The sequence below is a fragment of the Notamacropus eugenii genome, chromosome 5 (genome assembly GCF_028372415.1).
Source record: "Notamacropus eugenii isolate mMacEug1 chromosome 5, mMacEug1.pri_v2, whole genome shotgun sequence".
NCBI lineage: Eukaryota > Metazoa > Chordata > Mammalia > Diprotodontia > Macropodidae > Notamacropus > Notamacropus eugenii.
This window is the reverse complement of record NC_092876.1, coordinates 8,374,426-8,401,387: the sequence shown is the minus strand read 5'-3', so window position 1 is coordinate 8,401,387 and position 26,962 is coordinate 8,374,426. Positions and strand designations below refer to the sequence as shown.

At 37.8% G+C, this 26,962-nt stretch overlaps 1 protein-coding gene across 1 annotated transcript in view; it reads right to left on the bottom strand.

Annotated features, from left to right (window-relative positions):
- The window catches only part of LOC140503263 (uncharacterized), a 79,873-nt gene extending 64,379 nt beyond the window's left edge, over window positions 1-15,494 (bottom strand). The window contains exon 1 of the mRNA XM_072607067.1: window positions 15,157-15,494. The gene's annotated coding sequence lies outside the window, so the exon portion shown is untranslated. The remainder of the gene's footprint in view (window positions 1-15,156) is intronic.
- Window positions 15,495-26,962: the final 11,468 nt, after the last annotated feature.

Here is a 26,962-nt window from a genome sequence, read left to right as displayed (position 1 = left end):
ATTTTAAAAATCAAATAGAATGTTAGAGGAAAATTAGGAAAATCAATAAAAGTAATTGAAGAAAATTATGACAGAAGGAAAAGAAGCTTAATAAAAGAGTCACAAGAAATACTGAAAAACTCTTCCTTAAAAATCAGAATTGTCCAAATGGTCAAAAGAGGTTCAAAATTTCCCTGAAGAAAATGATCCCTTCAAAATTGGAATTGGTTAAGTGCAATGTAATCACACCATGAGTGATCTAGAAACAACACAAAATGAAAATCTTAGAAGAAAGTGTGAAATATCTCATAGGAAAACTAGTGGCCTAGAAAAAGAGATCAAGAAGACATTAGGAATTATTAGATTCCCTAAAAACAATCATAAAAAACCAAAAGAGCTTAGATGTCCGATATCAAGAAAATAGAAAGGATATCTGTTCTATTATAACTAGAAGGTGAAGCAGAAATTCAAAGAACCTTTTGGTCATATCCTGGAAGGAAGCCAAAAATGAAAAGTCCTAGGAATATTTTTTTAAAAATCTAGAACTTGTAGGTCAAGAAGAAAGTAGTGCCAGAAAAAAAATCATTCAAATACCATAGAGCCAAAATCTGGATTAATACAATTGACTAGACACTACTTTTAAGGACTGGAGAATTTGGAATATGATATTCCAGAAGTTAAAGGAGGTAGGATTAAGATGAAAAATAATTCAGCAGAGCTTAGTGTAATTCTACATGTGACAAATGGATATTTAATGAAACAGAATTTTTAAGGACTCTTAAAGAGTCTAGAGCTGAGTAGGATATTTAACACAAACAAAATTCAAGGGAAGCAAAACAAGGTGAATATGAGTGAGACATCATAACGGACTTGCAAAGTTTAAACTGTTAACATTCCTATGTGGGGAAAAACTAAGAACTTGATGATCATTGGGTTATTTAGAAGATTACTCAGAAGAAGTGGTTATGCATTCATTGTGTTGGGATGGTCTTAAGAGTGGAGGAGTGAAAAAGGGATACACTGAGAGAGAGGGAAGAAAGAGGAAAAATTGGTGAAATTAAACATAAAAAATTTCAAGGAAGACTTTCCAATGGAAGGTCAACAAATGCTGCAAGGTAGGAAGTGTATATCTAAATCTATGTGTGCATATATGTACATAGGCAAGTAGGAGGAGAAAGAGTAAGAGAATGGCTAGGGGTAAGAGGGAGAGTATATTCAGGGAAGTTAGGGTTAATGATCAGAAGCAAAGCAGGGGAAATGAAGAGGGAACAGGGTAAAAAAGTGAAGGATAAATAGAAGAGAATAGGATGAAGGGAACTACAGAGTTAGCAATTATAATTTTGATAGTGATGAACTCACCCAGAAAATAGTAAGGGATAGCAGGATAGATTAAAAACCAGAATGCAACGATATGTTGTTTCTAAGAGAGGCACTTCCAACTGAAAGACATGCATGTTTCCAACAGTGGGTTAGAGCAGATTTTATAATGATTCGCTAAAGTAAAAAGAGAATGGACAACAATCCTGATCTCAGGCAAAGAGAAAGACAAATACCCCTAATTAAAAGAGGTAGATTGGGTGGCATAATGGATAGAGTGCTGTGCCTGAAGTCAAAAATAGTCATATTATCTTCCATGAAATTATCAAGGAAAACTGCCCTGATGTTGTAGAATCAGAGGGTCAAATAAATATTGAAAGAATTCCCAATCACCTCCTGAAATAGACATGAACAGAGAAACTCCTTAGGAATATGGTGGCCAAATTTCAGAGTTCTCAGATCGAGGAGAAAATACTGCAAGCAGCTAGAAAGAAACAATTTGAGTACTGTGGAAATACAGTCAGGACAACACAGGATCTGGCAACTTCAACATTCAGGGATCGAAGGGCTTGCAATGGGATATTTCAGAGGTCAAAGGAACTGGGATTGAAACCAAGAATCACCTACCCAGCAAATCTGAGTATAATACTTCAAGGGAATAAATGCTCATTCAGTGATATAGATGACTTTCTATCATTCATGTTGAGGAAAAGGCCAGATCCGTATAGAAACATTTGATTTCCCAAGACAGAAATCAAGAGAAGCATGAAAAGGTAAACAGGAAAGAAAAACCATAAAAGACTCTCTAAAGCTGAACTATTTACATTACTACATGGAAAGGAAATATTGTTAACTCTTGAATCTTTTTTCGGTATTTGGGTAGATGGAGAGTTTGTGCATACATCTGGTAATTGGAACTTGCCATTTTTAGATGCTATGTGGCTATTGACTGTATGGATAGCAAGAAAGGTGGTCTGAGCCTCCAATCCATGATGCCAGTAAGCTGGTGAGATGCTGGTATGAACTGCAAAAGGTGATCTCATGGGAAGGGTGAAAGAGCAGCTGTTCAGCCTGGACTGAGGTAGGATTCTCCTGATTCAATTTCCCCACTGACACCTGGCAGACTTGAAGCCCGACTGAATGCAAGTGGACAATCTAATCCTGTCTGGAATTGACATGAAGTTGGGGAGATATTGTATCCCTGCAATGTCCCTACTCTTGGTGGCAATTTCCTGTAGTCAAAAGGTTTGCAAGCTTAATACCAGATCTGTTAAATTATAGATTATGAGTAGGGGAACATCCGAGGTTAAGTCTAAAATTGAGCTGTTAGGCAGAGGACTTAAACAACAATAAGTCAAGGTCCTTTAATTCTTAGTAATACTGTGGAGACAGGTCAAGAGCTTGAGAAGTTGGCAACATAAATATTATTTGTGTCTTGGTTAATGCTTAAAAAATCTTTTGTGGTCCATTTTCTAAATGCTTTAAAAAAAGAAGTATCACCTAATGAAAAGTTAGAATTGTTTTATCTGTTATAAACTGTGTTAAAAATGAAAAGCAAAAATTTAAATAAAAGAGTCAATCCAGTATGGAGAATCTTTAATAAACTTTGTTTTTTTTTACTTTAAAAAAAATATTTTAAACAGAATCCAGCACTTGTAGGTCAAGAAGAAAGCATTATAACTAGCCAGAAAACTCCTTAAAATACCATGGAGACACAATCAGAATAGCTAACATTTAGCAGACACTAATTTTAAGGTTTGGAGAGTTTGAAATGTAATATTCCAGAAGGCAAAGGAAGTAGGATTAAAATTAAGAATAATCAATTTAGTGAAACTCAGGACAGTTCTGTGGGTGAGAATGGATAGTTAATGAAACCAAGGACTTCGAAGCCCTCCTAAAGAGTCTAGAACTGAATAGGAAATTTGACATTGAAATAAAAATCAAGAGAAGCAGGAAAAGATAATCATGAGTAAGACATCATAAGGCACTTGCAACGGTGAAAGTGTTTACATTACTCTATGGGGACACCTAAGAACTTTATGATCATTAGGGCATTTAAAAAGAGATTACTTAGTGTCCATTGTGTTGGGATGATCTCAAAAAAGGAAGAGAAAAGTGAGAAGAGAGGATGCACTGAGAGCAGGGAAGAGAAAGGAAAAATTGGGCAAATTAAATCATGTAAAAGAAATGTTCAAGGAAGACTGCACAATGGAAGGAAAACTGCTGGTTCAGGGTAGAAAGTGTATACCTAAAACTGTATCTCTGTATTCCTGTAAATATCTGTACTCGGGCAAGTAGGAGGGGAAAAGGTAAGAGAAATCAGATTAAGAGGGAGTGTATATTCATGGACCTTAGGGTTAATGATCAGAAGTAAAGCTGACTTTTGAAGAAGGAATGAGGTAAAAAAAAAAAGAGAGAGAGAGAGGGATAAGTGGACAAGAATAAAATGGAGGGAAATGCACAATTAGCAATTATCATTGTGAAGGTGATGAACTCACCCAGAAAATAGGATACCAAGAATTCATTAGAAACCAGAGTCCCACAATATGTGCTTATGTTGTTTATAAAAGAAACACTTCAAACAGAATGACATACAGACTTCAAATACTAAGTTAGAGCAGAATTTATTATGCTTCAGCTAAAGTGAAAAAGAGTATGGGTAGCCAACCTGGTCTCAAATAAAGAAAAAGCAAAAAATACCCATAATTGAAAGCTCTATTGTGTGGCACAATAGATAGAGTGCTGGGCTTGAAGTCAGAAAGACTTATCTTCCTGAGTATAGATCTAGTCTCAGATACGATGTGACACTGATCAAGTCACGTAACCCTCTTTGCCTCATTTCTTCATCTGTAAAATGAGTTGGAAAGACACGCATCTTTGCCCAGAAAACCCTAGGTGGGGTCACAAAGAGACATGACTGAAATGACTGGGCAACAAAATGAAGAAAATGAATAAAAGCACATTTTGCTAACAGGCAGGTTTTATTAAACTTTTTCCACCAATGACCTGTTTTTGCTGTTGATATTTTTACATGATTTCAGATGTATAGGTAGACATAATTAGGTACGCAAAATATTTCCTGATAATAAGTCATAAAGAAATTTATTTCAAAGCACTTCTTTGGTATCCATATAATTTTACCATTTATTAAAAATCAAAGCAAATTTGTATAATAATGAGATGGATGTGCTTTTTTATTTACATAAAGAATTAAATCCTGGTGAAATATTTGATACTGCAAGATGTAGAGCTCTTCATTTTTTTACAGTTGATTGATATTTTGACTTCACTATCTTGAGCTCTGAGAATGGCACTTTGCATAAATCCATTGTACCAAATGGCAAAAGTTTGTTTAGGGCCATTTCAGAAATAGTTGGAAATTCTGTCCTAATCCCAAGTCATGTTTCCTTTCATGATTTTTTAGGAAACTCAAGTTTTAAACCAGTGTCACTTGATAACTCTCCAAATTCTTCGTGAACTTTTTAATGACAGATAACTGATTTTTTTTTTATTTCAATGGAGTGCAGTTTATGAACTCAACTTAATTTTTTAGAATGAAAATTTATAGGAAGTGTTTCTGAAACTGTCTCAAGGAACTTCAGTTGATCAATTATAATTGTTAGAATTAAATGTTTGGGACAAATTCTGGAATAATGGGAGCAGAATAGAAATAGGGCATGGCAGTCTTTTAACTCAGGAGTCTACTGTGATTAATGGGAAAGGTCTCTCTTGCTGTAGCTGAAGGGGACCACTATATGACAGGAAGTGTGTCACAAAGCCAGCACCATCCCATTCCATAGCAGACCAGTGGAAAATCCAGAGTCCCAGGGTAATGGAAGGCAAGTGCCAACATCAGAACCCTAGGCACGTCTTCACAGAGCCAGAGCATCTGCACACATCAGCATCTGAATCTAACAGTGTTTTAGCATAGCCCAAGGAGAGGGGTAGACCTCCAGCAGCCTGACTACCCCTCTCCCACACCTCACACCATGAGCTTGAGAGTAATCCTGGTGAAACGCAGAAGGACCTCACCTGACCTCAGCACACACCAGGCAGCTCCAGCTCAGCAACAGGTAAATGACATTATATAGCTTTCAGCTGCCAGAACCAGAGGTCTCAGCACACAAAGCCAGTAACCAAGCCCCTAATCCCCAGCAAAAGAAGCATGGTACAGAGCACTCTGTGCCCCAGAAGCAGAGATCCACTTGAAAAGCCAGGAGAAAGGCAATCACAATGAGGAAAAAGTAAATTAGAAAAGCAAAGACCATAGATTCTTACTATGGGGCAGAGGTGATGAAAATATAAATTCAGAAGAGGACAGCATTGACACTATGCCCACATCTGAAACTTCTAAAGGGAATGTGAATTAGACTCAGGCCCAATAGGCATTCTTGGAGCAGCTCAAGAAGGATTTAAAAAGTCAAATCAGACAGGTAGAAAAAAATAATGAATTATTTTAAAAATACAGACAAAATGGAAAAAAGAATCACTGAAGAAAATAACTGCTGAAAAAGCAAAATTGTCCAGAAGGAGGTACCAAAGCTACTTGAAGAGAACAATTCATTAAAAATTAGAATTCAGCAGGCAGAACATAATGACTCTATGAGGCATCAAGAATCAGTCAAACAAAATCAAAAGAATGAAAAAAGAGAAGAAAATCTAAAACATCTCATTGGAAAAGCTAGTGACCTGGAAACATATATCCAGGAGCCACAGTTTAAGGATTATTGGTCTACCAGAGAGCCATGATGAGAAAAAGAGTGTGGATAGTATCTTCTAAGAAATCATCAAAGAAAACTGCACTGAATTTGTAGATTCAGAGGGTAAAATAGTCATCAAAAGAATCCACTGATCACCTTCTGAAAGAGATCCCAAATGGAAAATGACAAGAAATATTGTAGCCAAATTCCAGAACTATCAGGTCAGGGAGAAAATGCTGCAAGCATCCAGCATGAAACAATTCAACTACAGTCTGGATCGCACAGAAACTTGCAGCTTCTACATTAAAAACTCAGAGGGCTTAGAATATGATATTCCATAAGGCAAAGGAGCTTGGAATAAAACCAAGGATCAACAATACAGCAAAACTGAGCATTATTTTTCAGGGAAGGAGATTGACAGTCAAGGAAATAAGGGACTTCCATGGGTTCCTGCCAAAAAGACTAGAACCCAGTGGAAAATTTGATCTTCATAATTAAGACTCAAGAGAGGCATAAAAAGGTAAAAGGGGGAAAAACATGTTATTCAATAAGGGTAAACTTTTTACATCCCTGCATGGGAGGATGACACTTGTAAATCTTGAGAACAGTATCTTTATTATGATATGTAAAAGGGATATACATAGACAGTGATTGTGGGAATAAATTAAATGATGTGATGATAAAAAACCTAATTAAGGGCTGCAAAAGGATTGTAATGGGAGGAGAAAGGAAGAGTCAGAAAAGGGTAAATTACATCACATGAACAAGCACAACAATACAGTTGAGGGAAAGAAGTGGGAGATGAGCCTAGTTTGAACTTCACTCCCATCAGTTTTGATTCCAGGAGGGAATAACATAAGAGTTAAGTACAGAAATCGAACTTGCCTTACAGGCAGTAGGAGGGGAAAGGGGAAAGGAAAGGGTGGTGGTGGCTAGAAGGGAGGGAAGAAATAGTAAGGGAAAAGCAAAAGAAAAGGGAAGGGAGCTGATAGAAGGGAAGGAAGATTGAGGGAGACAGTGGGCAAAAGTAAAATTCTTTTGAGGAGGGAAAAGGAGAAATAAAAATATAAATGAGGCGGGGCGCTGAATGAGATGGAGAGAAAGACAGATAGTAACCATAACTGTGAATGAGAATGGGATGAATTCTCCCATAAAACAGAAGTGAATAGTAGAATGGATTAAAAACCAAAATCCTATGATATGTTGTTTTCAAGAAACACATTTGAAACAGGGGGATACACACAGGGTAAAAATAAAAGGGTGGAGCAGTAAATATTATGGTTCACCTGATGTAAAACAAATGTAGGGGTAGCATGCCTAATCTCAGACAAAGCAAAAGCAATAAATGGATCTAATGAAAAGATACCAAGAAGGAAACTATATCCTGCTAAAAGGCACCATAGACAATGAAGTAATATCATTGCTAAACATTATATATTTATAGAGTGATATAGCATCCAAATTCCTAGAGGAGAGGTTAAGGGAGTCACAGAAAGAAATACACAGCAAAACTATAATAGTTGGGTACTTCAGCCTACCCCTGTCTGAGCTTGATATAGTTAACCTCAAAATAAATAAGAAAGAAGTTAAGGAAGTTAATAGAATTTTAGAAAATGTAGATATGGTATAACTCTGGAGAACACTGAATGGGGCCAGAAAGGAATATATCTTTTTCTTGGTACATGACACATACTCAAAAACTGGTCACATTCTAGGGTATAAAAACCTCCAGTCCAATGCAGAAAGGCAGAAATATCAAATGTGTCCTTTACAGATCATGATGCAATAAAAATACATGTAATAATGAGTCATGGAAAGATAGATCAAAAATGAATTGGAGACTAAGAATGAGTGGATCAAAAAGCAAATCATAGAAACAATCAATAACTTTGTTTGAGAGAATGTCAGTAGTGAGACAACATGCCAAAATTTATGGGATGCAGCAGAAGTCCTTCTTACGGAAGGTTTAATATCTTTGATTGCTTACATGAATAAAATAGAGAAAGAGAAGATGATGGAATTGGGCATACAACTGAAAAACTGCAAAAAGAACTAATTAAAAACCCTCAATTAAATACCAAGTTAGAAATACTAAGAACCAAAGGAGAGATTAATAAAATTGAAATAAAGAAAATTATTGAATTAAATAAAACTAAGAGCTGACTTTATGCAAAAATCAATAAAATTAATAAACTTTGGTTAATTTGATTTAAAAAAGAAAGAAAAAACGCAAACAGCCAGCATCAAAAATGAAGACTGAATTCCCCACCAATGAAGAAGCCATTAAAATAATAATTAAGAATTATTTTGCCGAATTGTATGCCCATATATCTGACAATCTAAATGAAATGGATGAATATTCACAAACATATATAGTCCTCAGAGTAAGAGCAGAGGAAGTAAAATGCTGAAATAACTCCATCTTAGAAAAAGAAATATAAACAAAAAGATTACAGTCCTTCATCATGAGTATCATACATTTTGATCATTTAAGATTATACCAGGAACACAGGACTGGTTCAATATTAGGAAAATTATTAGCATAATTGATCATATCAACAACAAAACTAACAGAAACCACATGGTTATTTCAATAGATGCAGAAAAAGCTTTGGACAAAATACAACATGTATTCTGATTAAAAATACTACAGAGCAAACAAATAAATGGAGCCTTGCTTAAAAAGATAAGGAGTATCTACTTCAAACCATCAGCGAGCATTATCTGTAAAGAGGATAAGCTAGATGTATTTTCAATAACAAGGATATCCATTATCACCACTGTTATTTAATGTGGTACTAGAAATGTTAATGTTAGCAATAAGAGAAGAAAAGGAAATTGAAGCAATTAGAATAGGCAAAGAAAATATGAAGCTTTCATTCTTTGCAGATGATATGGTGATATACTTAGGGAATCAAGTAAAAAATTCCTTGAAATAATAAAGAACTTTAGCAAAGTTATAGGATACAAAATAAAACCACAGAAATCATTGGCATTTCTAGATATTACTCATAAAGCCCCACAGCATGAGATAGAAAGAGAAATTCCATTGAAGATTACCATAGACATGATAAAATATTTGGGAGTCTACCTACCAAAACAAACCCAGATACATAATTACAAAACACTTCTCCCACAAATAAAATCAGATCTAAATAACTGGAAAAACATCATTTGCCATGAGTAGGCTGAGTTAATATAAAGAAAAATGAAAATTCTACTTAAATTAATTTACTTACTCAGTGCTGTACCAATCAAACTACCAAAATTTATTTTATAGAGCTAGAAAAAATCATATCAAAATTGATTTGGAAGAACAACAGTACTGGAATGTCCAGAAAAGGGAATTAATGAAAAGAAATGCTAAGGAAATTGGCCTAGTCATATCAGATTTTAAATTGTATTATAAAGTAGCAATCATCAAAACTACTTGACACTAGCTAAGAAATAGAGGAGTAGATCGGTAGAGGAGGTTAAGTACAACAGACACAGTAATCAATGATTATAGCAATCTACTGTTTGATAAACCCAAAGTCCCCAGCTTCTGGTATAACAACTCATTGTTTGACAAAAAGTGCTGGGAAAACTGTAAAATAGTGTGGAGGAAACTGGGCATAGACCAATGTCTGACACTGTATAGCCAAATAAAGTCCAAATTGGTACATGATTTAGACTACATGAATGCATAGGTGATACTATGAACAAATTAGGGGAGCAAGGAATAGATTATCTTCAGATTTATGCAGAATGGAGGAATTGGTGACCAAACAGGAGATAGAAAATATTAGGAAATGCAAAATGGATAGTTTTGATTACATTAAATTGAAAAGTTTTTGCACAAACAAACCCAATACAGCCAAGATTAGGAGGAAAGTAGAAAACTGGGAAAGAATTTTTGCAACTAGTGTCTGAGATAAAGGTCTCATTTCTAAAATATATAGAGAACTGAGTCAAATTTACAAGAAATCAAGTCATTCCCCAATTGATAGTTGGTCAAAGATATGAACAGGTAGTATTAGAGGAAGAAATTAAAGCTATCTACAGTCACATGAAAAAATGCTCTAAATCATTACTGATTAGAGAGATGCAAATAAAAACAACTCTGAGGTATCACATCACACCTATCAGATTGGCTAACATGACACAACAGGAAGATGATAAATGTTAGAGAAGATGTGGGAGAGTTGGAACTCTAATTCATTGCTGATGAAGCTGTGAGCTGATCCAGCCATTCTGAAGAGCAATTTGGAACTATACCCAAAGGGCTACAAAAATGTGCTTACTCTTTGACCAAGCAATATTGTTTCTGGGACTGTATCCCAAAGAGATCATAAAAATGGAAAAAGCTCCCACGTGTACAAAAATATAGCAGCTCTCTTTGTGGGGGTCAAAAACTGTAAATCAAAGGGATGCCCATCAATTGAGGAATGGCTAAATAAATTATGGTGTATGAATGTAATGGAATACTACTGTGCTATAAGAAATGATGAACAGGAAGACTTCAGAGACACCTGGAAAGAATTATATGATCTGATGCTGAGCAAAAGGTGCAGAACTCAGAACTTTGTACACAACAACAACCACAGTGTGCAACGACTTTTTCTGGTAGACTTAGAAATCCATTGCAATGCAAGGACTTAAGAAATTCCCAATGGTCTTTTAAGGTAAAATGCCTTCCACATCCAGAGAAAGAACTATGGAATTCCATTGCAGATTGCAGCAGACCATTCCCTTTTGTATTACATTTTGGTTTGTTATATGATTTCTCCCATTCATTTTAATTCTTCTATACAACGTGACAAGGGTGAAAATGTATTTAATAGGATTGTATGTGTAGAACTTACATAAAATTGTATGCCATCTGGGGGAGGGAGGTGGAGGGAGGGAAAGAAAAATTCTAGGGTGTATGGTAGTGATTGTGGAACGCTGAAAATAAAGAAATAAAAAATAAAATGAGGAGATGGGTTCCAGTGACTATAAGCAAAGCCTCCAAGAAAAAGCCAAATTAGACACAAGCCCAATAAGAATTCCTGGAGAGCTCAACAAAGAAATCATAAAAATCAAAAGGAGGTTTTAAAACTCAAACATGAATGTTTGAAGAAAACTGGGAAAATAAATAAAAACAATTGAAAAAATTATGACAGAATCAAAAACATCTTAGTAAAAGATGCATAAAAAAGACTGAAAAAAATGCCATGAAAATTCAGAATTGATCAGCTGGTGTTGGTATTTTAATCACTGAAGAAGACAACCCCTGCAAAATTAGAAGAGGTTAAGTGGAAGGTAATAACACCATAAGCAATCTTGATAAAATAACACAAAATAAAAATTAAAAAGGGAAGAATATATGAAATATGTTAGAGGCAAAATAAGTGGCCTTGAGAAGAAATCAAGGAGAATTCAAGAATTATTAGACTCCCTAAAAGACATGATAAAAAACAAAAGAGCCTATATGTCAGATATCAACAAAGTACAAAGGAAATCTGCTGTATCGTAAGTAGGGGGCCAACCAGAAACTGAAAGAACCTACTGGTAACCTCCTGAAAGGAATCTCAAAATGAGAAATTCCAGGAATATTTTAAACAAAATCCAGAACTTGTAGGTCAAGAAGAAACTATTGTAATTAGCCACAAAACAAATTCCTATACATGGAGCTAAAATCAAGATCAACAAAATTTTGTAGACATTATTTATTAGGACTGGAGATTTTGGAATATGATATTCCAGAAGGTAAAGGAAATGATAATTTAATTAAGAATAATCAATTCTATAGGTGAACAATGTGTATTTAATGAAACAGAGGATTGTTAAACACTGCTAAAGAGTTTCTAGCTGAATAGAAAATTTGACATTCAAACACAAAATTCTAGAGAATCAAAAAAAGATGAACATGAGTGAGACTGGAAAAGGTTCAACTGTTTACATTCCTGTATGGGGAAATCTAAGAACCTTATGATCACTAGGACGTTTAGAAGGAGATTACTCAGACAGAGGGCATGGTTATGAGTCTGTTGTGTTGGGGTGATCTTAAAAGAATGGAAGAGTGACCAAGAGGGAAAGGAGAGGAAAAATTGGGAAACTTAAACATGTAAAAAAAATGTTCAAGAAAGAGTTTATGATGGAAGGAAAACTGAACTAGTTCAAGATGGGAAATGTGTATCAATATATAAGTATACATACACACAGGTAAGTAGGAGGGGGAAGAATTAAGAGAAAGGGTGGGGGTAAGGGAAAGAGTATATTCAGAGAGGTTAAGGTTAATGAGCAGAAGCAAAGCAGACTTTTGAATAGGGAATAGGGTATAAAGGTGAAGGATAAATAGAAGAGGATAAGATGGAGGGAACTACACAGTTAGGAATTGTAATGGTGATAGTGATGAAATCAGTGAGAAAATAGAAAGGGATAGCAGGATAGATTACAAACTAGAATCCAAAAATATGTTGTTTCTAAGAGAGGTACATCAAACAGAAAGACATGCAGACTTCAAATAGGAAGCTTGAGCAGAATTTATAATGCTTTACCTAAAGGAAAAAATGCATGGGTAGCAATCTTGGTCTCAGACAAAGACAAAGGAAAATACCCCAAACTAAAGGAGCCAGATTGGGGGCACAATGGGTAGAGTCCTGGACCTGAAGTCAGAAAGACTCCTCTTCCTGAGTTCAAATCTATCCTGAGACACTACTAGTTATGTGCCCTGGTCAAGTCACTTAACCCTGTTTGCTTCAATTCCTCATCTGTGAAATGAACTGGAGAAGGAATTGGAGACCACTCCAGGATCTTTGCCAAGAAAGCCCCAAATAAGGTCAGGAAGAGTGAGACATCACTGAACCAACTGAACAACAACAACACAAAGAGGTAACAAGTCAAAGTCTATTTTGTTAAAAGGTACCATATTAAATGAATTAATGACAGAAGAGGACATGCATGTGCCAAATGACAAAGCATAGAGATTCACTTTTTCGGCAATTTTTTTTTAACTTTTGAACTAAAATAGAAAATAATAAAAGGAAAACATTTCCATATACACAGCAGGCCATAAGAGAGGATTCAATATAAAACAACAGATTTCCATTGAAAGAAAACCTATGTAACAAATATGACATGTTGTTTTCAAAGTTATTCAGCTTTTCTTTGCTCTCTTAGTGGTTTTCCTTTTTTCTTTGCTGTGTGCTTTTTACTTTATTGTTTTCTTCCCTCCCCCCCCACTAAAAAAGGTTGCAATTAAGTATGGAGATACACCAACACACACAAATGTATCTATAAACAAACATATAGTCATGCATGTAAGATACTATGCTGCTTTCCTATCATCTGTTTCTCTAGATAGTGTCTTCTTTCATAAGTCCAAATCCTCCTATGTTCTTTTGAGTCAACCATCTCATCATTTCCTATACCACAGCAATGTTCCAACCCAATCATATCCTATCTGACAGATTGTCAGTGAAAGGTTTCCCCCAAATTTTCTGCATTCCTTCTGTTTTTGGCTGCATAGATTTTATGGATATAGGAAAATTTTAATTTAACATAATCAAACTTATCCATTTTATACTTCAACAATGCTCCCACCTTGGAAGATAGTTTAAGGTCTGATACTGCTGAATCTACTTCCTGTACATCTTTTCCTCCTGATTTTTTTTTAAAGGTCTTGACTTTTTGTTCTTCCAAATTTACTTTGTTGTTATTTCTTCTAACTCAGTAAAATAATTTTTTTAGTAATTTAATTGGGATGACATTGAATAAATGATGAGTTAGGTAAAATTGTCATTTACAAATTACCTTGGCTTTACCTACACATGAACAATAAATTTTACTTCAGCTATTTAGACAGGAGTTCATTTTTATAAAAAGTATTTTTGTGTTTATGTTCATATGTGTCTGCTCTGGCAGGTATAAGCTCAAGTATTTTGTACTGTCTCGGTACTGTAAATGGTCTGTTGTGTTTCTCTTTTGTTGCTGAAGAAGACCATACCACCAGAGAAATGATGACATGACTTGCAGTTGACTTTGTTTTGAGTCAGGGAGTGCTGTACAAGGTCGATAGCCTCGATTCTCCTCTGGAGCCATCAGGATGACTGGAGATGGCCCAGCATGCAATGGGAGACAATACTGAATAACATTGCTGAAACATAGTGCAGGTTCTCTATTTTTCACTTTTAGTTAAATCCATTTTAACTTGAACTTTGTCTGAGATCATCGTTATTATCCCTGCTTTTTTTTTACATACTAAATTCTACTCCTGCTCTTTGTTTTAGTGTGTTTCTTTCATTTTAATAAGGTTTCTTGGAAGTGACATGCTGTTCAGTTAAAATTTTTACTATTCTCTCCATTTCCATTTCTTGCATAAATTCATTCCATTGATATTCTAAGCTACAACTACTTGTGTTCTTTCCTTCTTCCTAGTATTCCTTTTTATACTCATCCTTATTTACCCTATCCCTCCTTACTACTCTGCTTAGTTCTATTTGCCACAATTAAAATTATGGTGTTTAGTTTCTAGAATTAATGGTTCAGAAAGTGTCTCTGGTTAAAAAAAATAGCCAGGGGTTAGTGATCTCACTGTTAGATAGGATCCACGGGAAGCAGTATGCAGCTGTTCCTACCACAGCACACAATTGTTGGATGTCATTTTCAAGAAGTATTGAAGGGCCTGTATGCAATTCAGGAGAAACAATGAGGGCCTGCAGACAAAATAGAAACCAAGGCACTCACCTTGGGGGAGGCAGCATTGGCTCTTTGATGTGGAAAGCTTGCAGCCTCTCAGATGAAGCTGAAGAAGAACACGGTGACTGTCAGCTTGGCAGATCTCAAGACTGCCTACAGCTAGCAGAAGATCATTAATGTACTGCACAGGAGATGAACCCCTGAAAGTGATGGAAGCTAAGTATTGTTACAAAAGCAGAACACAGGGAAGGACTTTCTGTGTACTCTTGAGGCCAATGGGTCCACTCCCACAATGTATTCTTACAGAAGAACACAAAGAAGTATTTAGTGTCTGGGTGAATGGGAATACCAAAGAAGGTGGAGCAAAGATCTATCACAGTAACATAGGTCACCTCACAAGGAAGTGAGAAGATGATGGTCATAGAATCTGTGATGACTGGGGTCTGGGAATTATATAAGTATTAATAGCAGGCACAAAACAAAAAGTAAATGGGCTTACCAAGTCCAATTTGGGTCTCTTCATACAGAAGAAAGAACAGTTACAAGGAAATCTATGCAGAATGATGATGCCTTGATCCTTCAAAGAGTCAGTAATGTGTAAAACCTTCAGTGGCCTCCCCTCACAAAGAATACAGAGGAGTGCATGACTAGGGCCCTCTCTTAACCCTGATGGGAAAGGGAATAGCAGATTTTAATAATCCCACATTTGAGGACCAAGTTTCCCCCAGAGAATCTGGGATGTCTAATGATATTTCTGGACTATCTATCCATTTGTCTCCCTTGGACATTCTCAAAAAACATAGGGTACAGGGAGAGTGGGTCCTCAGGGGGTTGCAAACCAGAGATGCATCCAGGGAGCAGGACATCATATCTATGAGCTCACAGAGAATATAGTGACCTCATAGATTACTGGGGGACTCAGGCAGGAGGAGAAAGGAATGCTCACAGACCAAAGAGCCAACAGAAACAATTCTGGGAGACAGGCTGGCCAGTGAAAAGCTTTCCCAAGACCTCACCTCCATTTCAGGGTCCAGTAGTGGAACAATAACCCACCCTAAGGGCCACATGGGGTTCACTAGTGTGGCAAGGGGTAGATAGGCAGGGATAGTTGCAACTAGAACATCAGGCTCCAACACAACCAAAGGATCCTCAGCTGAAACCATTGTCCCCATCCATCCCACACATCCTCTTGCCAAAGACCTACATCTTGGTTTGTAAGGTGTTTTCAGGAAGGACCAGTATCAGTACCAGTACCTTTGGTGTGATGGCTCCCAAGCCCTTTTCAGGACTCTTCCACCTTTGGTGTCCACCTGTTCCCCCTAACTCTCACCTGTGGGTCCCAGAAGCTGCAGCCTATGCAGCAGCCACACCCTGGTAAACCATTTCGGCAGACAGGTCAAACCAGGCTGAGGGAAACCAAGGGGTCTCAAATCCATTGGTGAGTTATAGGGGTGTCTACCTCAAGCATGTGAAGACTTCATCTGGTGGAGTGGGTGGAACAATTTGTTACAGTGGCCACAAAGGCAGATGAAGCAAGTGATATGGAGTGCTTAGAGCTTGGTTAGACACAGAAGATGCCAAGGTCATCCACTGCATCCTGAGCCATCACCAGCTATCTTGACTCTGTTCTCCTACTGGACTATGATGGCTCTGGAGGAGAGTGAGGCTGAAGACTTCGTGCAACTCTGCCTGACTTAAATTCAAATTACACATGAATCAAAATACATCACCCACACCATTTCACCATTATGCCTCAAAGTCCTGTGGCTATAGGCAAGTGATGAAGCAGCCAGTGTGGATATACAGAGAGCTGTAGTCACAACCCTGCACTCAGGTGGTCCAAGCCATAGGGTGGTTGTTCACTGGAAGCAGCAGTGGGACTTGGCAGCCCCCTTGCTGGCTGAGCAGCCTTTTAAGGATCACACTGCTCATCTCCTGGTGTGAGGAAGGGGGCTAGAAAAGGTGCCCTAAACATTGCCTGCTTACCCAACTCTGGCCTGATTTTCATAGCAGGCAGGGAATCTCTCTATGTGGTTGAAACACAAAAAAATGTCCAAAAACATCTGCAAAGATGATTCCACTCACCATTGCACACTAATAGACAACACAAAATCCAGGAGACCTGAAAGAAGAACTCCTCTTATTGCAAGAGAACTCAACAGGTATCACATCCAAATAGGAGCCCTGAGTGAAAAAAGGTTGGCAAATGAAGGCCAGCTTACTGACATTGGAGCTGGATACACCTTTTTATGGAGTGGTCACAGTGAAGGAGAGCACCCTGAAGCTGACATGGGCTTTGCAATCAAAACCAATCTAATCAGCAAGCTGGCATGCCTGCCAAAAGGAGTGAATGACAGGCTCAGGACGATGTGGTTGCTACTCTCAAGAAAACACCATGCCACCATCATCAGTGCCTTTGCTCCCACGAATAAAACTTCATGGAATGCACTCTTGCAGCAAACACTGGCAAGCAAAAGACTATGTGATTGTAAGGAGAAGAGACAGACAAGATGTGAGAGTGACAAAGGCAATGTGTGGTGCAGAGGGCTGGACTGATCATAGACTTATCCTTTCCAAGCTAAATATTCCCATTCATCAAAAGCGCTGACCCCAAGGCAAAATGACTACCAGAAGAATTAATGTCAACAAATTAGAGCTCTTCTCTGAGTGTGAACAGTTTGCTGCTGATTTGGAGGAAAAGTTGAGCCAACACACAGTTGGCAACAGTGGAGCAGAAAAGGAGTGGGCAGCTTTCAGAGATTGGTGTTTAGCACTGCTTTTACTCATCTGGGTCAGAAAACTCACAACCACCAAGACTGCTTTGATGAAAATGATGGATAAATTAGAAACTGCTAAATGAAAAACAAGAACTCCACAGGATTTACCAGCAGAATAGTTCATCCACCTCTAAGAGGGCAGCCTTTAGTTCCATCAAAAGCAAAGTACAAGCAAAGCTTAGAGAGATGGAGGATTCCTGGCTCAAATTCAGTTTTATGCTGATAGTAACAATCCAAAACACTTTTATGATTCCCTGCAAGCTCTTTATGGACCGAACACCTGTGGTGCATCACAGCTACCCAGGGCTGATGGAGCCTCATTGATTAGTGATAAGTACATGATCCTACAGAGATGGGCTGAACACTTCCACGGTGTTCTCAACAGACCATCATCCATCAGTGCTGAGGCCATTGACCATTTACCTTAGGTTGAAGTCAATCCCTCCTTAGCTGAACTTCCAACTGAAGAAGAGGTTTTGAGGGCCGTTAGGCACCTTTCATGTGACAAAGGACCTGGTGCTGATTCTATTCCAGCTGAGATTTACAAGGTAGGGGGACCATTGCTCACACAAAAGCTGACTGAAATTTTCCAGGTTACATGGCAAGGGGAGATTATCCCCCAAGAGGTCATAGATGCCTCCATTATCCATCTCTGTAAGGGTAAAGGGAATAGGTTGTCCTGGGACAATCACAGGGGGATCTCTCTCTTACTCATTGCTGGCAAAATTCTTGCCAGAATCCTCCTTAATAGGCTGATCCTTCACCTGGAAGATGGTCATATACCAGAGAAGTAGTATGGCTTCAGAAAGAGCCGAGGAACAGTTGATATGGTGTTCGCTGCCTGGCAACTCCAGGAGAAATGCCAGGAGCAGAAGAGATGTCTGTATACAACATTTGTGGATCAGACCAAGGCCTTTGACACTGTTAGTTGTGAGGGCGTGTGGAAAATTACGTCAAAATTTGGTTGCCCAGAGAAGTTCATCAGTGTTGTATGTCAATTTCATGATGGCACATTTGCCCAGGTTCTGGATAATGGACAAAGCTCTCGTGCCTTCCCAGTAACCAGTGGAGTGAAGCAGTGCCATGTGCTTGCTCCCATGCTTTTTAGCATGATGTTTTCAGCCATGTTGACAAATGCTTTCAATGAGGATGAACATGGCATCAAGGTGGACTACCATACTGATAGCAAGTCCTTCAGTTTGAAAAGGCTATAATCCAAGACCAAAGTGAAGAGAGTGCTGGTGCATGATTTTCTGTTTGCAGATGATTGTGCACTCAATGCAGCCTCTGAAGCTGAGATGCAACAAAGTATGGCTCAATTCTCTGCTGCATGTGCTAATTTTGGCCTAATAATTAACACCAAAAAAAACCACAGGTGCTCCATCAGCCACCACCAAACCATCCAGACATGGAACCATCAATTACAACAAATGGAGAAGTTTTGAATGCTGTGGATAAGTTCACTTACCTTGGTAGTGTACTTTCCAGGGATTTATACATTTTCAATGAGGTTGATGTGTGCATTGCCAGACCTAGCTCAGTGTTTGGGAGGCTCCAAAGAACGTTTGGGAGAGAAGAGGTATTAGACTGACTATGGTCTACACAGAGGTTGTACTGACCTCATTGTTGTATGCCTGTGAAACATGGACAGTCTACCAGCACCATTTCAGGACACTGAATCACTTCCATTTGAACTGTCTTAGGAAGCTTCTGAGGATCACCAGGCAGGAGAAGGTACTAGACACTGAAGTCCTTGCTTGAGCTGAACTGCCAAGCATTCAAACTATGCTTCAGAGAGGCAACTCCCATGGGCTATCCACATTGTTTGAATGCAAAATGTATGCTTGACAAAAAGATTATTTTATGGAGAACTTGCATGGGCAGGGGAGCACCTGGTGGCCAGAAGAAACAATACAAGCACACTCTCAGGGTCTCTCTGAAGAACTTTGGATTTGACTGTGCAACATGGGAGATACTGGCACAGGACTGCTCAGCATGGAGTGCCCACATCAGAAAGGGTGTTTTGCTCTTTGAGCAAAGCAGAAATGAGACAGCACAAAGTAAATGCAGGATGTGCACATTTGGGATATTCACCCCAAATATTCACACGGACTATCTGTAGCCAACCTATGGTAGAGCATTCCAAGCTTGTATTGATCTGATGGGCCACAGGTGGACACAGTGGTGATGTCCTTTTGGTCCTTTTGGAAAACGAAGGACAACCACCACCCCCCCGCCCCCAACCATCACCTCTTGGTTTATTCCAGGGGCACCTCTGTGTGTTTCTGAGTCTTAAGTCCCACTGGTTCACATTGTCAAACTTGGCTGAATGACTTGTTTGATGATGCTAAAAGCAAAAGGCATTAGGAAATGGATTTTGGAAGGGAACGGAATTGTTCTGGTCAGAGGTCCAAGATGTGAAGGGGATAGCTCCAGCTTGGCTTGGAGCCTCAATTGTAAGGGAGTTGGAGCTGCCTCGAGAGAAGGCCAAGTCTGGGTAGGAGGATGGGATATTTGGGCAAGGGCTTGAGGGGAAGTCAAGGCTAGCTGGGCAGGAAGCCAGCCTTGGGAAGGATGCAAACCTGAGCTTGGAGCTAAGATGGTCTGAGGAGTTAATTGAGGCTTTTATTTTATCTGTCCCCTCATATGCATAAAGAGTGATACTTTTGAATCCCCCAATTGTCATGCCAATCTGGACAATTTTTCAGAAAATAATTTCATATTTCAGATAGAGGTTGATTTACAAAATCTAAATTAAGAATTCTAGTATCTCTTAGATTGGGTGAATCTAAGTGATCACTTGGCACTTTTATGCAGTCCATCATAAAAATGAAATGGACTTCCTTGTTCTGTTGGACAGATTATTGGAACATGAGCACACCTACATAGCCCTGATGAAAGATTCCCTAGCATTCTGTGGCCTGAAGAAGTCAGCTGGGACATTGGGGTCCCTGTCAGAGTCTTGCAACAGCCATTTAGGACCCCAAAGGGCCAAGAGGAGATCCCACTGCTGGCCCTTGTCTGTTTGCAGCCTCTATAATGGTGGTTCTTTCCCCTGGAGAGAGTAGTGCAGTAGCAATTTAAATGGAAAGATCTTTCTCATTCATTAATAAGCTCATAGGATCTGCTTAAATCACCAGGAAGCCTAAGTCACATGTGGTGGGAGGAGCTTTCTGGCCAGGCAGAACAGGGAGGGTGGAGCAGAACTGGGAGGAAGGTAGGGAGCACTGGTTGGGGCAGAGGAGAGAGCAGGCTGGCAGGCAGGTGGGCAGGTAGGCATGAGTAGGGTTAGGTTCCTGAGTGTGTGCTTGTGAGAAGGCCCCTGCAGAGGTGGGGTGGCTTGGAATGGCTTTGCTCCTTGCCGTGATCATGTTTCTTGGCTACCATGACAAATTAAACTTTCTGGTTCCAGGATTTGGCTCTCTGGTGTCTAAGTAAATGCTGGTCTTCTGCCTTCTGTATGGATAGTCTGTTATACTTTGTCATTGAGAACTGCACTGGCATATATTCAAAGTCACCAGCAGCACTGTGAATATTGGCTTGATGATACAAGTAGCGTTTCCATGAAATCTGTAATATCTCCCCAAGTTGAAATAGAAACTATAATATGCCTTGAGATTGGGATTTAGCAGCCACAGGGTCCTCATCCAGTTTGCGAGTATTTCCTCTCCCTGTGTAAGAGGTCAGAGGGACTGAAAGGTTGATGATGTCTAAACCTTGACCAAACCTATGGGTTAATTGGGTCAGTAACAAAGCTTTCTTGAAGAGGAGAAATACCTGAAGCAGGGCCTCAGGACCAAAAGAAATCAAATCAAATTGATAATGACTTATGGCTTTCAAAACTGTGTTATATACTGTGTAAATTCACTGCCCTTTTCATTGTCTGGCCTCACCTTAGGCAATCACCCCCTTAATTCCATCTAGACCTCTCTCTGCTCTCACAGTCTTCTGTATAAAAGATCCATCTTGTCTCCAGTTGCCTCCAATGGCTCAGATTTTTTAAGAGTCTGGCCAATATAGCAGATTCTTGTTTTCCTTTGGCTGGAAGAAGGCTTTGGTCAAATTCATTTGGGCAGAACCCGCATGTCACAACAAGCAGCTCTGTGCTCCATTTCAATGCCTGTCTTCATTTCTTGCAGTGAAGAGTTCAGTCTGCTATGACTTCTCTGATGGCCAACGAGGGATGACTGTTGTCTAAAGACTGTTACACTGATTACATCCATAAAGTTTCATTTCAGTGCTAATTTTCTGATATCCAATGAGCTTGAGTCTGGGCTGAAGTCCTTTGTACCTTCATTACAAGGAGAAACCATTTCTGGCAGGGGATGGAGGGGATTAGGCTGGGAGTGGCTAAGAATTTTGTTCAGAATAAAGAAGTGTTTTTGATGATGATTTCTCTGGCCACTGATTATGCATATTATCAAACTCAAGCTGCCATCAATATATATTGAATTTATACTTTTGAGCCATCTTAGTTCCAGCATCCCCCAGATTTTTGTTTTAGTGGTTAATATGCAATACCTTGAGATATGCATGCCTGTTTCCTAGAGATTTTGAATGGCCTGTGGTTTTCTGGGTTTTGAGTTGAACAATCATGTATTCAGGGCATGTGTGTCACTACAGAATGTGGTTATAGATTTTCTAATTCTACTCATTGATTTTTGTTCCAGACTGGATGTAAAGTAGAAAGAAAGAGCAAGGTTAAGTCCTTGGACTTACTAAGAATTCAAGAGTAATGTTTTTCTCATTAATTGCCACTGCAAAAAAATTTTTAAAAAAGCCGTACCTTGCCCTATACTGATTATTTGAGGAAAATCTCTCAGGAGTACATGTGTGTGTGTGCACATGTGCGTGTGTGTGTGTGCGTGTGTACAACATGGCATTGTTCTGAGTTCTGATTTCAGGTGTAATTGTCTGAATTACCATTACACCAGTGAACTACTATTGAAGGGAAATGCCATGAGCTGCTCAAAGTGAGTATGATCTGAGAATTGCTACAGGCTGCTGCTTATACCTGGGAAGGTTGAGAAGACAGCCTTACAAAGATAATGGAGGGATGGTTTTGACTCAGTTTCCCCATTGTGCTATTTCCTTTGTGAATAGAAATGTTTCCCATCTCCTAAATCCTGTGTCTCCCAATGATGCCCTGTGAATAATGTGGAATTTTTCTACATGATTGGCTATTTCATAAAGTTAACTTGGATTTGCCTGCAGTTTGAGCAGAGCTAAGGAAGATAAGGAAGTTTTACCCTCTTCAGGGCAGTTTGTGCCCTTGAAGGGACAGTCTTGGAATTGTTTCCACTATGTCCTTTCCTCTTCCTTTCATAGTAAATTTCCAAAACAAGGGCAAGTGAATTGGAAAGGTGTTTTTTTTTTTTTATAATAAGTCTTATTGTTGCAATACTTAAATATCTCTGAGTTGCTGCAAAGTGATGTAAGACCTTATTGTTTTGATTTTACTATTCTGAATTGTTAGTGAACATTTCTTTTAATTTCCCAGCCTAAGCAACTGGGAAAATGAGTGAGTAGGCCTGGCACTTTGTTGAAATATATGTCATTATGTGTACTATGAAGTCTGAACAATATCACTTCTTTTCTCGATGATCTGATGAGATACATATATGTGCATATATATATACTGTTGACCTGAAAACTTTATTAAAGAAAAGGCAACAGACTAAATGCATACATTTTACGATTTAATTAATTAAGCAATTCCCCACAAAGAAAACAGTTACATAGCTCTATGGAGTCAGAGGTGACTCTTGACTACCTAGTACAGAAATCATCTGTCTCAAGTACATTTTGCCATGAGAAGGAAACTCCAAATTTAGCAAATCACAAATTTAGCAAGACAGGACAATTAACAAAGCAATGCCAGTCAAGTCTTGAGATTCCAAGCTGGGTAAACATATGTCCCAGGTGGTAAGGAAATCCCACCACTAGTGAGTGGCAGGCTTCCTGCCCCAAACAGGTAACTGACACAGGAAAGGGCAAACAATGTTCAATAGAAACCCAGGATGCCTATTTTTTCTTTACCATTAATATCCCATAACATAGTATGTGTCCATTATTCAAGATATGTCATAACATAGTATGTGTCTATAGATAATAAGATAAAAGGGAAGTCCCATTATTCAAGATATGTCATAGGTTAAAGGTCTCCCAAGGAATGGAGAGTCAGCCTTGGCTGGCTTTTGCTGACATAGGAAGAGGCACTCTCTGAGTTGCTTCAGAGAGAACAAAGAGATTATTCCAAAATTTTATATTAAACATTATCATTCCCTCCTTTTGGTCAAAGGCAAGCCGAAGGCTTCGTCTGTAGACCAACAAAGATAAAAAAACCCTCTAAATCACCAGTAGTGTGAGAGTTTACTCTTCATGCAAGTCTGGTCCAGGCTCTTGGGAAAGTTGTCTATGTCTGATGGCATCTTCTTCAGGCCTCTTCAAAATTGGAGGGCATGATCCACTCAGGAGCAGGAGCAACAGAGGTGACAGATGGATCCAAGAGTCTATACAGAAAACTTGACAGGGTCTCCCAGAAAACATGGTTTGATAATTGAAATGAAACAATACAACATAGTTAACATGGCTAAAGACACTTAGCAATAGTTCAGTTTCCCAGTCATGCAGGGCTAGGTTCAAACAACACAGTGAAGTTTTTTTACAGTTCACAAATTATATTTTTACATTAAGTCAGGTACAGATTAAAACTTAGATGGCTCACAATAGACTAGTTTTGAAAGGGAGATTTACATGTCACCAATATAAATAAGAAAATTAAGCATGAACCATACAAATCAATGCAATTATTATTTCAAAGTTAATTAACATTACATTCCTTGTATCCCAGTAATCCATTCTAATTTTCATTTAACTTTGAATCCCAGATTTCTCATGTAGTTATCTGATACCTAGATATCTTTTCTTTGACAATAGGTTTTATTCTTGGGACAGCTCAAAAAGAGAATTCTGCCTTTCTGGTTCAAATCTAGAAGTTCCCAAATACTTCTGACAATATAAATTAGTACAATTACTTAAAATTTGTTCTCCATTTTTGAAATTTCAGAAAATTTTGGTTCACATTATTTGCTGTTTCTGTCTTTATCTAAATCTTGTACCTGGAATAAGAATCTTTTAAAATGTGAGGGTTCAACTATAAAATGAACTCATCTGCCTTTTAACTTATCGGACAGATATTTTAACGGAGAAGATATAATTTCACTTACTTTTACTACTATCCTGTACTAGTTTTATGCAAAAGCCAAAATTTGAGATCTTATTATCAAAAGCATAACAAATTTTAGAAGTCAATCATATCCATTTGCATATGATTCTTAGAGGAATCAGGCTGATCCTGTTGTTTTTCCTCAAAATTTGCTACTCTAATTAGACATCTATCACATTACATCTTTGTCTTATTACCTGATCTAATCATTTCCTTGATGTTATCTCTGTTTTATATTTATTTATTTGGCCAGGAATATAGGTTAAAGTTGCAAGCTATTCGTTCCTGCACCCCATTATAATAACTCAAAGATGCTCCAATTTCCATTTATTATTTGATAGACTTAGTATTGTACTTTCAGAACTTCTTGATTATAAAGATTTGCTATAAAAGAAAAAGAGGGACAATGTTAACAGAAGGAAAGGATCTCCTTAGTTCTAGTTGATTCCAGGAATAAGCCATTATCTGACATGTAATCATGAGGTTACCAGGTGCTGAAAGCAGGGCTTAGAGGTAATTACGTGGGAGATTTCCATTCTCAGAAAGGAAATAGCACATTTGGAACATAAAGTTAGGAAGATCCTACCTAGGCCATGTCCAAGGTCGTCTTCAAAACCTTTCCAAGCATCCACCATTAGCCTGCAGCACATATCAGTTGGCTTTATGATAACTTGGACAAGTATTCCTGTAATCAGAACTTCAAACAATAGTAAATTGCAGTCCCAGTCTTATATAGCAAATAAATGTTGGCTGGTATCCCTCAGATAAAATACTTTCTCATCTTTTAACCATCTGAAACTGACATAAAAGTATCTAGAACAACTATCTAGGAGCAAGAGGGGTTTGGATAACCCATATTTATTCCCAAATCTTATCTACCTTTCATAGTTTCAATCAGAACTTAATTTATCTTTCCAAATCTCTCAATCCTGTTATCCAGATTATTCCATTTGCCTTTACATTTTAACCATAAGACAAGATAGCTATAAGTTATTACTTTTTGCTAGCATAACTGTACTGGAATCTCATTCCAGCTTAAACAAAACAAAGAGGTTAATGACTAAATTTATAGTTTGATGGAATTATATCTTTGTTTCACAAGTTGTTATTCTTCCCTAATTTATACTCACTCTGGAAGAATGAGATACTTCAGAAACTAAATTTTTTTTACATATAATAAATTCAAACGCAAACTTTAACTCTGACTTAGGCCATAGAATGACTACATATTCAGATCAAAACAGCTTAATTTAACAGCATATTATTTTGAAGCTTTAGTAGGCCTTCTAAGAATCACACATGATTTTTCAAAACATTTCTTCTAAAAGTATTTCCCTTCTTTAAAAAGAGTTTAAAATTTACTCTAATGTTCACTCAACTCTTATGAAGAAAACTAGTTGGAAACTTTTAAATTGCTTGATATCTCTTTCTCTCTCTCTCTCTTTTTTTTTTTTTAGCAAAAATAAACCTTTAAAACTGGAATTCATTAAAGCTGAGTTGTTACAAAAAATGTTCTTAAGTAATATGAATTTCCAAAGTATTATAACAAACTGAATTCTTAATTACTGCAGTATTCTTAGATATGAGACTGACTCACGGAAAAACACTGTTGCTTTTAAAATCCTTTTAAACAATGGGAACATCTTAAGATAAATCTTAAGTAGTTTACATAAACTTCTGCCCATGTTCTAATTTCAGATAAAAAATAATATTAGATTTCCCAGTAAGATTACACAAAAGGCTCACATATTTTGCTGGTCACTTGTTATTGACCACAGAAATTTGCTATAGAAGGAAAAAGCAGGGACATGTGACATACCAAATATGACAGGATAAACCATCCTTTACTCTGTTTGAATTCAGATAGGAGTGAAATTCTCCAGTCATGCAGTATCTGTTCATAGTCAGACTCAGGAATAGACAGGTGAAAAACATTCCTTTTTAAAGGAACACAATAGGGAAACTGAGCCAGGGGGATCCCATCCTAGATTGAGTCTAGAATTGTCCCCTCAGTGTTTAGTCAGGTGAGAAATATTCCTTTGTGGCATGTGTCTCAGATACTGATTTAATGCAGAAAACTATACCCAAATTCAAACTCAAAACAAAAATAGTTATGGTCCCAAATGCCTTTTACCTTAAACAGTAAGTCTCACTAATCACAACTTAGAGTTAGATAACAGTTATTTCCACTCTCTTGGAGTTACACTAAACAATAAAGATTTACCAGGACACACACACATAAGGGATTCCATTTAACATCTTTCCTTCTCAAATTTAAAACTTTCCTGATGTAAAAGCCA